The following is a 15,594-nucleotide window of genomic DNA, read 5'->3' on the forward strand; positions in this document are numbered from 1 at the left end:
TTTGTGATGTATCCTATAACAGCTGGAATGTATGTGACTTACATTTTTGACACGATCCACTTCATTGCATATTTTTAGGTCAGTATTGTAAGACTACCTAGATAATTCAGTATTTGCAGTTATGGAAATATTTTATCCTTTTCTACACTTGTAGTTATGAATGAGATGTATTCAGTTGTTTTAATCATTTGTAACCTTAAGGAATGTTGTTGTATTGCTAAAATGATATACTGTTATTTGCACCCAGTTTAATATTACTACCAAGAAATTATCAATACAACTGTAGCCTGAACTCTGGATACGTACATTGTATGACAACTGATCTCTAATGTAGATTTTATTAGAATTATACAAAGAGCACATAATAAAGTCTTGGTTTTCTAAAAATGAGGTTTCAGTGCTTGACAAGTCAGGGGCTTCAATACGACCCTCAAACTGTGGCTAGGATCTTCATAGCATGTTATATCCCGCACAAGATAGCTATACATCAATGATTTGCAAGTATACATGTTGTCAGACCCCCCCCCCCCCCACACACACACACTTACTTTTTGTATAACATACACGTTTGTATGCATATAAAATGTTCTTATAATACTGCAAATATTCGGTGGCTACTTCTAACCAGGTTGAGTTTATTTATCGCGGAGGCAAGCAAAGACTGCCAGAGAAAATGCATAGATGGCTTACCCCCCGGCACATCAAAAAATAAATTAAAGAACTTCCGATTAGAAGTACTATTTCCCCACTCTGCAAGCATCCTGGCCAGTGTGAGGCAAAGGGACAGACCACCACTTGCAACGTGGAGGTGTCTGTTGTCCCTGTACACTTCTAGCAGGTGATAACAACAAATTATCTTTCTTGATCTCATTAACATGCATTTTGATTAACGAATTCCCCTTATGTAGTCATTGAGATATTAGAAAAATTCTCAGAGTCCAGTATCACATATACAGCATAAAATATTGTTAGCCAGCTTGTCTTACTGACAAGTTAGTTTCATAAAGCAATATTAATTTGTCTTAATGTCTCTTATTTACGACCCCTGTTACTGCAACTGGTTAAGGTGATACTGCACATGCCTTGTATCAGGAAAGTATTAAACCAATAACCGATGAGCCATAATGCAATAGCTGTGAAAATGAGTTTATTCCAGCCAGCCATCCATCCACACAGCTGAGATTTAAAACTGTGAAAGCGCTTTTTCTAGGCCGCAAGAGCAAGCTAATTTACTTCAATGAAAATTTAATTGCAGGGTGCTTTTGCAGAAGAGGGCTTTCAGTGTTTGCTATAAATGTACACAGCTTGCAGAGATAAAGTGGAATTGACTTCCAGGGTTCACAATTGTGTTAATAGCTTTGCTACCAATAAAGAAGACATTTATTAGAAAAGCCAGAACACACCGTGTGGTTAGGGCTATAGATACAGAAACATCTTCAATTTGTTTCTGCTCTCTAATAACACCCTATTAATACTTAATCGTTAACCCTCTATGCTTCCCAGTCTGTCCCTCGATCTGTACTCCTCTATATCTGACAAAAACAAAACCCCATTTATCCCTCAGCCAAAATTTTGCTTGTTTTAAACCAATACAAAAAATAATACTGGTCAAGAAGTGTGTCTGTAACAACGCAGGCAATAAAATAAGCTTTCATTGTTCATTACTCCATTTTTACACAGTAAAAAAAGTCACATCCGTGATGACCATTGTCCTGTATTTCACTAAAATCGAATTATTTAATACTACATAAAATGTCACATGAGATAATGTCATACAGTTTTCCAACAGGTTGTAAAAACTCCTTTTCAAACATATTTGGATTTAGTCTTAAACTCCCCCAAGGGAGGACAGGAAAAGGCCCTTTGTATTTTTACAGAAATTCTATAAGTATGTATGACATGATTATGTAAGTGTTACATAACACAACAGGAAAGTGTGGGGCAGTGATCTTAATGAAAGTTATAGATACACAGTACAGCAGACTACGATTCCCTGAGCCTCTTTTCCGCTCTCTCGGTTTAGCACAGTTTAAATCTACCTTGTTTGACTAAGTTGAGACGGATTGTATATGCTGAGTTCACAGGAATCTTTGCCCCCGACAGGCAGTAGATAATTCACTCTTTGAGGCTCCCTGGAGCCAGATATGAATATATTCATCACGCCATTTCTCCTACAGTTAGACTGCAGCAGCCTTGTTAAATCTGCTTGATTTTACTTATAAAACTCTGGGAATTAATTCAAGGCTTTTCATAGCTGCCTTATCAAAACTAAATAATCTTCACTTTTTACACAGAGGGGTCTTAAAGGTACCTGCAATTTCTTGGCACAAAGCAGTTCAGTGAAATTAGAGCTACACTTGAGGGCTGCTGTGTTCAGTATGTCTATCTGTCTGCATATCTGTTTTGCAGGTATAGCTAATGCATCAACACCCTCCAGCCAAACCGCTGCATTTCTTGTGCAACAGGGCCTTTATGCCTATGACACAGTACAAAACCACACACTGACATTTACTGAAATGTAACTTAAAGAAATTAGTTTGTACTGGACAGTATAACATAGCTGATAACAGGCTGTTGTGTTTGATCCTGTTTCTGTGGCTATAACCCACACTGATCACAACATGTGAATTCAAATGTCACAGTACTGTTGGTTTTGGCTATTGTTGATGCAGACAAACCACACCATGGTCATACTGTGCTTGAGAAGAATATGTATGTAATGTACAGTACATCATATAGAGCTACTTGCTGTGGAAAAAAAAGTACACACATTCACTAGTTATTAACACACATTGTATTTTATTTTGAGAAGTAGCAGTATACCTGTTTAGCAACATTTTTAAACAAATATATAAGCCCAAACTTTGGAAATGAGAGTTGGCCTCTTGCTGTGCACTTATAAGGAAAGACGCTTGCTATTTTAAGAGGTATTTTACCTTGCCGCCTCCATCTGACCTTAATTAACACATTCACACCAGGAGGCTAACCTGCTCCATTTAATTTATTTGTAAATGCTTTAATAGACTATCTGTTTATTGCATTTGCTAATGAAGAGGCACTAATGCTGCAGAATCTAAATAAGATGCCTTGAGAGGGGGTCTTTTTAAATTGACTTAAAGTGAGCACAATAACACACAATAAAAAGAGAAGAAAGTTTGTCCCACAGCTCTAACCATTAAACCACACTGTCTCCGTCCTTCAGCTAGCAACACTACAACATAGTGCACCCAATCTCTCAGCTCTAACCATTACACCACAATTGTTCCCATTCATTCTTAAAGGCTTGCAGTAGTTTGCATCTCCATGTTGAAAAGCAAAAAGTTTGAGATTATTCATGATCAAATAGGTGCAATGATTACACTGATGAAGCACTGTGGCAAAGTGGCTTGCAGTGCGCAGGTGTAGTTGGTGTAGTGCTCAGGAATAACACACACAAGACAGTGCAAGTTCAATAATAGAGCTCCTGTATCAGGCTGGGTTGCGTGTCAACAATACTTAAATAAGCACATGCATGTGTATCGCTCTATGCAAAACAAGAGTTTCAGTCCCAAAATAATACAACACTTAACACAAACACTGTCACTTCTCCACACAGTGAGTGCTCAAGTGCAGGTGGGGTGAAAGACAACAGTTTGTGAAACAGAGGTGCAGTGTAGTCCAGGCTTTGGTGCTGGCTAATAGTGACAGCTCCCAGTTAGTGCTAGCTGTTTAACAGTGACATAAGACAAAGAGTTAGCACAATCAAACCAACAAAACACGAAACACTCACAATAATTAATTACTTCCGTTTCCTAAATGGGTCCTCTCAGTAACTATAATGAAGGAACAGATTACATCGTCACACCCCCCGTTATACCCTTAATCACGGCCCCTGTGATAACTAGTTCAGTCACTTCTCCTCCAATCCATGACTGACACATCACATACCACATTAGGTTGATGATTTTGGGCATTGTGACTCCACCCTCTTCCTGGATGGCTGGCTTCCGACTGACCCTGGAATGAACTGACAGACCATCCAGTACGAGGAACACTGTTCCTGTTATACAGTGCCCTCACAGGTCGGGAAAGAGATTGTTGACTAGGATTAATTTGCTCTCTGTCACAATTACATATGACAAAACTTTCTTTCCACCATTTCAGCCTTTAGCTTTCAGTGTACAAATGGGTTGGGGTTCCAACAAGCACATCCAGTCCCAGAATTTTAAAAGCAGGGAAATTTCCATCAAGATTCAAGCATTGTAGCAATCAGGAGATGCATCAAATGCAAACTGAATTTATCTAACAACAAAGGGTTATGTGCACCAAAGCACAAAGAGAAGTTTACATCTTCACGTCAGCAATCATTGACATCTACCTTTTCAAAACTCAAAAATTAACAACTTCTGCCCTTTTGACACAACACAGTAGCAGTGTTACCTGCCATACTTCTAAATATTTCTGATTTCAGCATCTTAGGGAAGGTTAACATTTGCTGAAGTGTAAAAGACCATTTAATTAGACAGCAGACATAAACAACACAGGCATTGCAACACAGAACCCAACAGGAACAGATGAAATAGTACAGAAAGCTCAGACAGGAAAGCTGCAATTAAAGAGCTAAAGCTTAGCATTCACTAATGAAAAAGAACAAAACAAACAAACAAAAGTTCAAACTAAATAATTCACACTTGTAGGCTGGGCATTCCCCTTCACTACACATTTACAAAACACAGGTCAAACACCTCCAACAAACAAAGGATTTTGCTTTCCTTATATTCATGTGGCCACTCCCCAATTAGCACTCAATTGCCTAATTCAGGAATGGCTACAATCCCACGTGATTGTTGGCAGAGATGGATTTAGCCCAATCCCTTCCAAATTTACTTTCCAAATCACACACTCACACATTATTCACACGAGGAGGGCTTACGCCCTGCCACAACCATGATTGGGATATATCGTGAATGACGCAAATTGAAAAATATAAAACTGAAAACCAAATAATATGAATGATAAGTGATGTTTTAACATTTGCAAAGCGTTTTAGTTTGGTTGGGATGATTTAAACTCATAGTTAAACCTGGAATGACTGAAACTGTTAGACTTTTCTTCAAACGCAATTAAGAAATGCAGACCACATTTTCACTGCAGGCTCCAATCCAATCGTTCAGTGCTGAGTGTACTGAAGCAAGACGCTCCTAGCCCACGAGTGGACCAGGACGCTCCTTTACACGTTACTGCCAGTACCGTTGCTCCCGGCCTTCTTGGAGAAGGTCCGATTAGAGAAAGCGACAGTTCTCCTAGTGGCCCCCCAATGGCCCAAGAGAATCTGATTCTCGACCCTATGCCAGCTCATACAAGGCCAACCCTGGGAGATCCCGCTTCGCCTGGATCTCCTCAGTCAGACAAGTGGCACTCTCTGGCATCCAGAACTGGGCAGATTCCAATTATGAGTCTGGCCTCTGAATGGGACAGCTGGACAAACTTAGGGCTACCAGATGCGGTTGTGGGTACTCTGCAAAGCGCTAGGGCAGACTCCACTAGGTCGCTGTACAGAAGATGTACAGAATTGGTGTCTGACTAGAAGTCATGACCCAGTTTCTTGACCCATGCCAGTTATCTTGCAGTTTCTGCAAGAACTGCTTGATGCTGGTAGGTCACCTTCCACATTGAAGGGGTATTTAGCGGCTATCTCTGCGTGCCATGCCCTCATAGATTCAGTATCTCTGGGTGTGCATTTTTTGGCAACCCGGTTTCTCAAGGGCGCTCACCGTTTACACCCTCCCAGAAGGACCATTCTGCCCGAGTAGAGCCTTGATGTTATACTGGAGGCTGTCATGAAGACCCTATTTGAGCCTATACATTCCATAATGTTGAAGCTTCTGTCTGAAGACTTTCTCTTGGCTATCACCTACGCTAAGCGGGTCAGTGAAAGTTGAAGGTGCTGTCGGTGCACAGCTCCTGTATGCGTATTTGGGATGATGGAAGCAGGGTGTCACTGCATACAAACCCTGCTTTCCTCCCCAATGTGATTACAGCCTTCCACATGAAGGAGGAGGAGGATTGGATATTACATTTCCTCAGCCCAGTGCGGGCATTGAGGTGTTATGTGGATAGGACAAAAGCTCTACGTCATACTGACCAGCTCTTTGTCTGTCACGGTATACAGACCCTAGGACAGCCCCTCTCAAAGCATTGACTGTCACATTGGATTGTGGACACAGTCTCTGCAGCGTATGAGACTAGCTGTGCACTCTACTAGAGGACTGGCAACTTCTTGGGCCCTCTTCAGAGGATCCACACTGTCCGATATATGTATAACAGCAAGCTGGGCTACGCTGGATACATTCTCCAGGTTCTACCGCTTGAATGTGGTAGATTCTTCCTTGCCTTGGGTTATACGGTTCTGATGCGTCCCTCGTATGCTGCTGTTCCTTCTCCGTTGCGACGGCTCTGGTATACATTTTGTTGGTGGTCATCTGCAAGTTGAAACGGAGCATTAGGTTACTTATCATAACCCTGGTTCCCTGAAAGAGGACGACCACCAACTGCAAGGTCGCATCGGTCCCATCGGTCGCCCTCACAGGTTCGATGCAAAAAGAAAAATGGCTTCCTCAGTATGACGGCTTTAATCCCTCGGTAGGCAGGACCAAGGGCATCATAACAGGAAGGGGCCTATCGGCAGCTCTGATATAGAGAGCTCAGAAAATACCTACCAATAGATAGGCATATCCCATATGTAATATTGTAGGTGGTCGTCTTCTCTTTCAGGGGACCAGGGTTACGGTAAGTAACCTAACATTCAAAGTGGTGACAGTCAGGCTGTGAAGAGTCTTCCAGTTTTAATCCCTGCGTGCCCCATAGGTGGTTGGAAGGCTTTTATAAACATTCCTGCCACAGGCTGAAATTGAACCAATTGCAAATGTGAGGGAGAGAACAATGTGAAGAGCAGCAGAGATGCAGCATATGAAGTCAAGCCTGGAATAAACATTGTCCCACATTGCAAAGTCCACCATCACACCTGGCACTGGAGTAAATTTAACAAAGTCTAAATTGACTGCCTTACAGCCTCAGATTTCAGACTAGATCTACAATAAGCTGGATAAATAGACCAGTGAAATGAAAAGCATGCTTCTCCTTTTAGCAAAGGGTCGACATATTTAATCTAGTTGCTTTACCTCTACATTATGTACAATAACGGAAACATGTTGTACACATTATGTCATTGTTCTGATGGATAGGTCTGTTTGTTCCCAGTGGGAAATGACTCAGTCTTCAAGTGAAAAAGAACAATAATGAAAACAACATGTTCCGATCTGAACGAAATAAACTGCAGTCTGTTTTCCAAACAGCAGTATTTTCTTTTTTTGGTTTTTCTTTATTTCAAATAAAACATTTCAAGTGGCAATGCCCAAAAATTCACTAACTCCCAGAGTGGCCTGTAAGTATTAATACACCACACCTTACAAACAGGCAGGAAGACAGATTCAAAGCACAAACTGTTTCAGTTATAAGAACAGTCTGCTGAGGATTCTTATAATTGAAACAGTTTGTTCTCTACTCCTGTTTTTATTGTTTCTATTAAAATGAAAGTCAGTGTATGCGGTTATCATAGAAAACTAAACTGCAGCAGAGTAGATAGAAAAGGGTTCAACAGAAATATATAAATTTTCATGTAATAGATTTGCTAACTATCAAGCTACTGCACCCAGAAAAATGTGGATTCATATATTTTTGAAGAACACCATAACTCAATTTCCTCAATGCCCTGGTTGGATTCTCTCCTACTGGTTGACAACAAACCCCAGTTGATTTACCAATCAGGAACAATTCCAATGAGCTAAGTGTATGTATGTGTGACTGTCAGACATCAATTCTTCAGAGCTCACAGAAATCTCCATTTGCAGCTGTTCACTCTCCCTGTGTTTCCTCCTGTTTTAAAACCATAAGGGGCGTATTGTTCCATGACTGTGAGAGACAAGAATCAAGAAGTAAAGATACCAAATGTATTGGTTTGGCCAGGGCAGTCACAGTTTCCGAAAGGCTTTCCCAGTGTCCTGAAGCATTTGCAAAAATCTGGATTTTGTCCCAGTTTCACATTTAATCCCGAACACTGGATGGAACTGTTTTCCTGGTGAAAGAATATTTTTTGGACTGCCTTGTGCGTACCATATTCTTCTACCAACTTAAATATATTGTAGTGGTTTAACAACAGCTGACTGGCACAGGAGCAGGCATTTTGGTGAAACATAGATACAGCAATGAAAATTGCGCTGTCTAAACACGAATGCATGTTTTGTGAGACCTGAACAGCCAACCACAGATGAAGCGTCAACATTTGAAAGGCAGGATCGCGAAAATAAGGATGTTATAATCCTGCCCACCTAGAACCGCCAAAAAGCAGTCATTTTGACTGCCTTTTACAGTACATGTTTTTATTTTGAATATAACCTACAATATTCTATTTTTTATATACAAGCCTGTTGTTATCTCTACCCCCACTGAGCTTACAGCAGTATGTCTTTGAATAGAATATAACTATATATAGTCTAGACACGTGTCGTAGTGTTGCGATTTTACACTCGCAGGTACACTGACAGAGACCATGCTGAAACTCAAAATGGCTCAAAGAAGATGCATTATCACTCAAGAAGCAAGTGATATGCTTACAGCTTTGTCCGAAAATGATTCTGATGTAGGTGTTTCATCAAACTTTCCTCTTCTATATCAATGTATTATATGTATTGTTCAGATGGAATTTTTTTTTTATTTAAAATTTTTTTAAAACGTACCTTTAACGGTTTACTGTGTTCGTGCTGTCCCTGAGAGCCTCAGACATGTGATGTAAGCCACTGAGAGTAAGTAGTGTTGTGTTCTCTCTCGTTTATTAATTTGTTTAATTTAGGAAATGTTTGTATTATTCAATGTTTTTTTACTATACTTTTTTTTTTTAAATTTAGACTTAAGTATTGTTTTAAATTTAGAGTGTGTTACTGTTCTAATAATAGTTTTATTTCGATAGTTATTATGTTAGATAATATCTAACGGTACTTCAACTCAATAACATTTTTAATTTTTAATGTATTTCTAAGGAAAATATTTTTTTTAACAAAATGTTTATTATTTGTACGGGAGAGTGACACTCAGGGGGCAGTGCAAGTAATTTTCTGTTTTTCTTTCTGTTTGTACAGAAAATAAAAAATAAAAAAACTTCATAGTGACCCCAAGCAAAGCAGAGCCGACAGTGACCCCAGGCAAAGCAGAGCTGACAGTGACCCCAGGCGAAGCAGAGCCCTCAGTGACCCCAGGTGAAGCAGAGCCCAAAGCGACCCCAGGCGAAGCAGGACCGGCAGCGATCCTAGGAGAAGCAGAAGAGAGACAGGCAATCCCAGGCAATGCGGGACCCTCGGCAACCCCAGGAGAAGCTGGACCCTCAGCAACCCTAGGGGATATAAGAGAGACACAGGCTGCCCCAGACGATGCGGAGCAACAGACAGCCCCAGGCGATGCAGAGCACCAGGCAGCCCCAGGTGATGCAGACGTGGCATCCTTGGGCGGTGCGAGGCAGGCATCCTTGGGCGGTGTGAGGCAGGCATCCGTGGGTGGTGCGAGTCAGACATCCATGGGCGGTGCGAGGCAGGCTTCCGTGGGCGGTGCGAGGCAGGCCTCGGTGGGCGATGCGAGGCAGGTATCCATGGAGAGTGCGAGGCAAGGCAGCAGCGGTCCCTCTAAAGGCGATGGTGGCAGAGGACCCTCGGAAGGCAACGGCGGCAGCGGACCCTCAGGAGGCAACGGCGGAAGGAGAGCAAGGCTTAGCTGTGGTGCTGGGATTGGTCCTCTTCGAAGCCACTGTGGCTGGGTGGTTTTCCCCCGTGCTCCCCTCAGAAACCTATGCAGGGGCTGCTGAGGTCCGGCAGCATCCTGCCCTTGTCCTTTTATGGGTGCAGGGAGAGGTAGCTCCTGCTTCCCTCCCTCTAGCGGGGGTGGAGGCAGCTCCTGCTGCTCTGCTCCTGGTGGTGGTGCTGGTGGTGGAGACAGAGGCAGTACCTGCTGCTGTGCTCCTGGTGGTGGTGGAGCAGAGGCAGCTCCTGCTCCTCTTCTCCAGGTGGTGATGGAGGTGAAGGTAGTGGAGGTGATAGAGGTGATGGTGGGGAAGGCGATGAAGGGGTGATACCAGCAGACATCCTCCCTCTGGTGGTGGGGCCAGAGGCAAAGTTAGTTCCTGCTCCTCTCTTTATGTTGGTGGGAGTGGTGAAGGAAGTGGCAGTGCATCCAGCAAGTCTCTTCTTTCTGCTGGCGGAGGTGGGATCAGCAGACTCTCTGCTGGTAGGAGTGAAACCAGCAGGCATACGCCCTCTACTGGCGGAGGTGGAGGCAGAGGTATCTCCTGCTCCTCTCCTTGTGCTGGGGGTGATAGTGGTGGCAATGATGTGAGTGACGGAGGCAGGGGCTCCTCCCCTTCTGGCGGCGAAGGTGGCAGTGGCTCCTCCTCTTCTGCTGGTGGAGGTGGAAGTGGCAAGTGGTCCTCCCATGGCAGTGAAGGTGCCACCAGCAGGTATTCTCCCTCCCTGGTGGGTACCTGGGCTGTGGACACATCGACTCCCCCTTCTTGCAATGTGGACAACACCGACTCCCTCTTCTTGGGTTGTGGAAGCATTGACTCCCCCCTTTTGGGCTGTGGACGCACCGACTCCCCCCTCTTGGGCTGTGGACATTCGACTCCTGGACGTTCTGGCTCCTCCCACTCAGGCACAGGATGTTCGGGCTCCTCCCACTCAGGCGCAGGACGTTCAGGCTCCTCCCACACAGGCGCAGGATGTTCGGCTCCTCCCACTCAGGCGCAGGATGTTCGGGCTCCTCCCACTCAGGCGTAGGATGTTCGGGTTCCTCCCACTCCAGGTTCGTGTCCTGGAAGACCTCCAGACAGTGGTGCTCCTCATGCCCGGAGTGCATGCAGTCCCACACCTTCCTTCCTCTCTGCCTCCTTCTCCTCTCACCTCTCCTGTGTGGTTTCGTCCTGCTGCCATACGGGAAAGGTGCCAGGGCTCCCCACACCTGAAACACCACTCCTCCCCCCACAGGCAGGTGAGGCAGACTTGCTGCAACTGTTGCTGCTGCTTCTTCCCACTCCTCCTTTTTCCTCCCCTCCTCTCTCTTACTCCACACGTAAAAATGAAAAAAAAAAAAAAAAAAAAAAAAAAAAAACCTGCAGTACATTTGTGTGGATTGTGCTACTTAGGTGCTACTTTGAAGTCCATTTCCCTGAAAGGGCATTCACGTTACATAATGGGAATTGAGTCAATTTCTTTTTTATGTTACTTTAAAAAAAAAAAAAAAAAAAAACTAATTTTCATTTTTATAGTTTTGCATGTACATATCACGCACTAGTTTCTTTTTAAATGTTTTTTTTTTTTTAATTATAGTTTTTATTTTTTTGCATTATATGTGGTAAGTTAGAAAATAAACCCTTTTATGTTTAATTATTCATTTAAATCCGGTGTTTCGGCTGTGCAGATGTTTGATATGATGTGCTTGAATAAAACTTTCATTTTAATATTGCGCTTGTTTGAAATGTAACCGCCGATGGCAATTCTAGGTATGAAACCATCATAACTATGCCCATATCAAAAATAAGACTGCTAAATCTTGAACTGGTTTTAGTAAAGCATTGTATACATTTTAATAGATTGTTTGGGCATGGAAGCACGCTTCTTTCTTCCATTCACGACTTTTAATGCTCACTCATTTGCACTGGACAGAGGTAAAGCCAGCACTCGCAATACAGAGCGAACCAATTTAGGACACTGCTTCAGCATTCCTTTCCAATAATCATGAATGGATAAACAGGTGTTGTCCGGAATTGCTTCGGAAATGTATTTTTTCATCTCTTGAAAAGCGATCGAACATAAATCTGTAGTTCTCAAAGTTCAGAGAAAATTCTGCTTTGCGAATGGATCAGTTACTCGAGCTGGCAGTCACAGATTTCTGGTGAAAATCGGCGATATTGTAGCTCGGCAATTTTTTTTTTTGAAACCCAATTTTTTATTTGCGTGGTGCTTGCGATTGCGAATTGTCGCAAATAGCTGTTATCAAATGGGCCCCAGAACCACTTCACGGATATGCCAAATACAGTCAGAACTACTTATCTGTCTGCTTCATTTTTACTAGATTGCTAAACATGCTGTTAAAAATAGAACCTGTTCATGAAATAATTATATCATAAGTCGTCCTTTTAAAAAAAAAGAAATATATAAGCACACTGTTAAACCCACTCAGAAATGCGCATCTCGCAGTATTGGTATACATTTCTATCCAGCTGTCGATATTGCTCTCCAACATATATTTATTTCGAAGATTGGTTATTCAGATTATTGAAAATGCAGTGTTGTGTTTCTAGGGAGGTTCTTGAGAAAAGCTGCAGAAAAAGTAAACTCTTATTAAAACATTGCTCTTAATTTCTCAAGCATACTCTCTATCTCTACACCTGCAAGATGTACTTACAGGCTAAAAATTAAAGAAGACAGAATGGTAGAGCATGTCCAAATAAAAGCAAAATTACATCTTAAAACCTATGCATCAGCTGACATTTTGAAGAAAGTGCAAAAGTTCATTTTCAGAAAGGAATAAAATATATTAAATAATGAAAATCTTGCAAGATGTTACTCAGACAAACACCTGCTTGCGAGAACAACACATGCTGTTAGAAAAAGAATAAAGCAGGTGAATGTTTGTTGTCTTGGAAAACTTCATTGTTGGAATACACTTCTGCTAAACCGCACTCAGATAATTAGAAACTGACTCGAGACTACCCCCTGAGCTGGTTTCAAGTCCGGCTCTCGAGTACGCTATCAAATGATACGTAGTGTGGACGCTAACCGTAATTAGTACTTTTAAGCTGGTTTAAAGGTAACTAAAGTGATTTAAAGGCATAAGCGGGACCTGTACGGGGTCTGTTCGGAACCTGTAGCACTGGTACGGTATGGTACGGTACGGAATCAGACAGTACCAGCCTGTTTCGTTCCAGTTCGGTGCCTGTAGCATCAGGTCGGTACATAATTTTACTGACGGTACAGTGCGGTACGCTATGGTACCGGTACAGTTTATAGCGGCACCGGGTTGGGAGTGGAGCGGGCCAGTGACCTCGGTACCGGGGTACGGGTCCACTCGGTTCGCAGTTACCGCAGGTAGCAATGTACAGGGTTGCTCACCTGTGCAAGCTACTGGCAAAACCACTTAGTCAGTACCCACATAAGACAGAGGGAAGCCTGCTTGTTAGTAAACTAACATTCCTCGTAATGGTGATGCAAAAGCTGTCACCAAAATGGCATCAAGATGCTGTGTGAGGCAAACAAGCCTGCATGTAGTCTCTGTGAAAACAGAAAAATATAATGAGGAAGGAAAAATATTTCTCTCATACAATAATACAATTACTTAATGTGAGTTGTACAAGAAAACTGACAACAGTGTACCTTACTTGTCCCCTAGCCTACCACCATTCTGCTCTGCTTATGTATAACAAAGCACAAAAAGTAACAGACCAATTCCTGAATTAAAGAAACTTTTCTTTTCACAACAAATACTAAAATTGTTAGTATTTTAAGTGCCAAAAAAGTGCATTGCAAGTTGTGCTCACAAAAATGCATCCCTAGGTTTAGGATTTAAAACAGTTCTTACATTCCTGTTGTCAAACTGTAAAAAGTGGGCTGCTATATTCACATCAGTGCCTGTCAATGAAAAGTTGCATCAGAGGTAGAAAGTGCAGTGTGTACCACAACTCAGAATTGCTTTACTGAGTTGGAGATAGTGCTGGATGGTAGTTTTAATGTTTAAACGACAACTAAAAGACTTACATGGACATAACAGGAAACTTGCTCGGAGGTAAACGGGGGTGTTGTTAAACATGCATACATATAAATATTCACTTTAGTGGTTTTCAGAGTTTATTAGATCCCATTTTATTGTTACCTTATGATAACCGTTAAAAAAATACAGTGGTAACCTTAATATCACGATATACAGTACATCATGCAAATTATAAAAAAAAAGGCTTAGCAAAAATGAAGACAAACGTAAATCACTTAAATTATTACTGTAATTCACAAAAAATAAAACAAACAAATCACACTTCCTTTCACAGAATGATTTAAACATTTGGTACTTTGTATTTTACTACGTACAATAACTTGGATCGTTTAAGTTTATTTTTTTTTTCACTAAAGACAATCAGAATTTTTAAAAGAACGCCCTAAAGTTGTACACTCTTATGTTATACTACAACATTTTTAAGATCTATTATTTGCTTAAAATGACACGGTGCTGCAGTTTGTTAAAGCGTTTTAATGTATTAAATAAATAAAAAATGCTTTGTGCAGCTGATGGTAAACAGAATTAGACAATGATCGGTCTTATTGCTTAAACACAAACATGTACCAATACAGATTATTATTTAAGAGTAGAAATGCATACAACAAGAACCTAAACCTAAGGTTCGTGGGGTATTATGGTCACATGGTAGGGGTGTTGAGGGTCAATGAAGCACTATGTAAATTACGAGTTGCGCACGCAGCATTACCCTATGGGAGCTACGCTGTGGGAGCCTTTGTTATCCAGCGATATACTCTTGCCTGGTGCAGCAAGCTTTGGGTAAAAAAACGCAACCATCGAAACTTGTATTCTATGTCGACAGTTTCCTTCAAAACCGTTATCAAAACACAGCATCATTTTACAAAAAGATCTTCATCAGACACTTTGCTAAGGCTTCAAGTATAATCACTTGATTTAGAAGAAGCATGTTTGCAGTTGAAAAATGTGTTACCCATTGTATAAAGTAATTACAATAATTGTGGTGTAGAATAAATGGAACAGTATCAATACCACTGTGGCACAAGTCACATTCTGAGATGTTATAATAGCATAATTTGCCAGTTTTATTTCAAACTGGAAATATGCCTGACTAAGTAATTGTTTCTTTGTTCTTTCATGTCCCATGATAATGTTTAGAAATACATATTTTCCCTATTAATATTTCAAGTAATGCACTCATACTTTTATGCAGGTTAGGCGTTTAAGAGGGAGTATGGCCCTTTAAGAAGTCATGACTTTCCCGTACGTTTGGTCATGTTGACCTCCTTTTAAAAATGGGGGTGTGAAAGAACTAGAGGAAGGATTCAGGGCTTGTTTTAGTCTTTCTTTCTGTGAGGCTACACCATTTTTCACAGTTTAGCAGTGGCGGCTCGTGTATACAGGCACAAAGGGCGCCGCCACACCAGTTTAAATTAATAAGTAATAATAATGATCTAAATGAAACGGTAGCTACTATTATTAACATTACGATAATTGTTAAATGCATTACAATGCATTAGTTCTCACCCCTGCCGCACACAGTAATGGGTGGGAGGAAGATCTGAAGTCTACGTTTTCAATGAGCTCTGGGGCGCTGAACCCAGTGCCTGTGACAGTTATGAAAGTGTATAGCTGTCATGACTACAGTATGATATTCTAAACAAACAAGCCACTTTTAAAATAGGTGAAACATGTTTTAATGTCATAGCTACAGTATGCCCCTACATTTGTTTTCCCTCTGCACTAAAAGTAATATTTAAGCATAGGGCA

General features: G+C 41.5%; 1 protein-coding gene across 2 annotated transcripts in view; it reads right to left on the reverse strand.

Moving 5' to 3' along the window:
* The window catches only part of tsnare1 (T-SNARE Domain Containing 1), a 274,777-nt gene that overhangs the window by 216,790 nt on the left and 42,393 nt on the right, over positions 1 to 15,594 (reverse strand). The gene's annotated exons all lie outside the window — the stretch shown is intronic.

Source organism: Polyodon spathula, chromosome 3 (genome assembly GCF_017654505.1).
Source record: "Polyodon spathula isolate WHYD16114869_AA chromosome 3, ASM1765450v1, whole genome shotgun sequence".
Classification (NCBI taxonomy): domain Eukaryota; kingdom Metazoa; phylum Chordata; class Actinopteri; order Acipenseriformes; family Polyodontidae; genus Polyodon; species Polyodon spathula.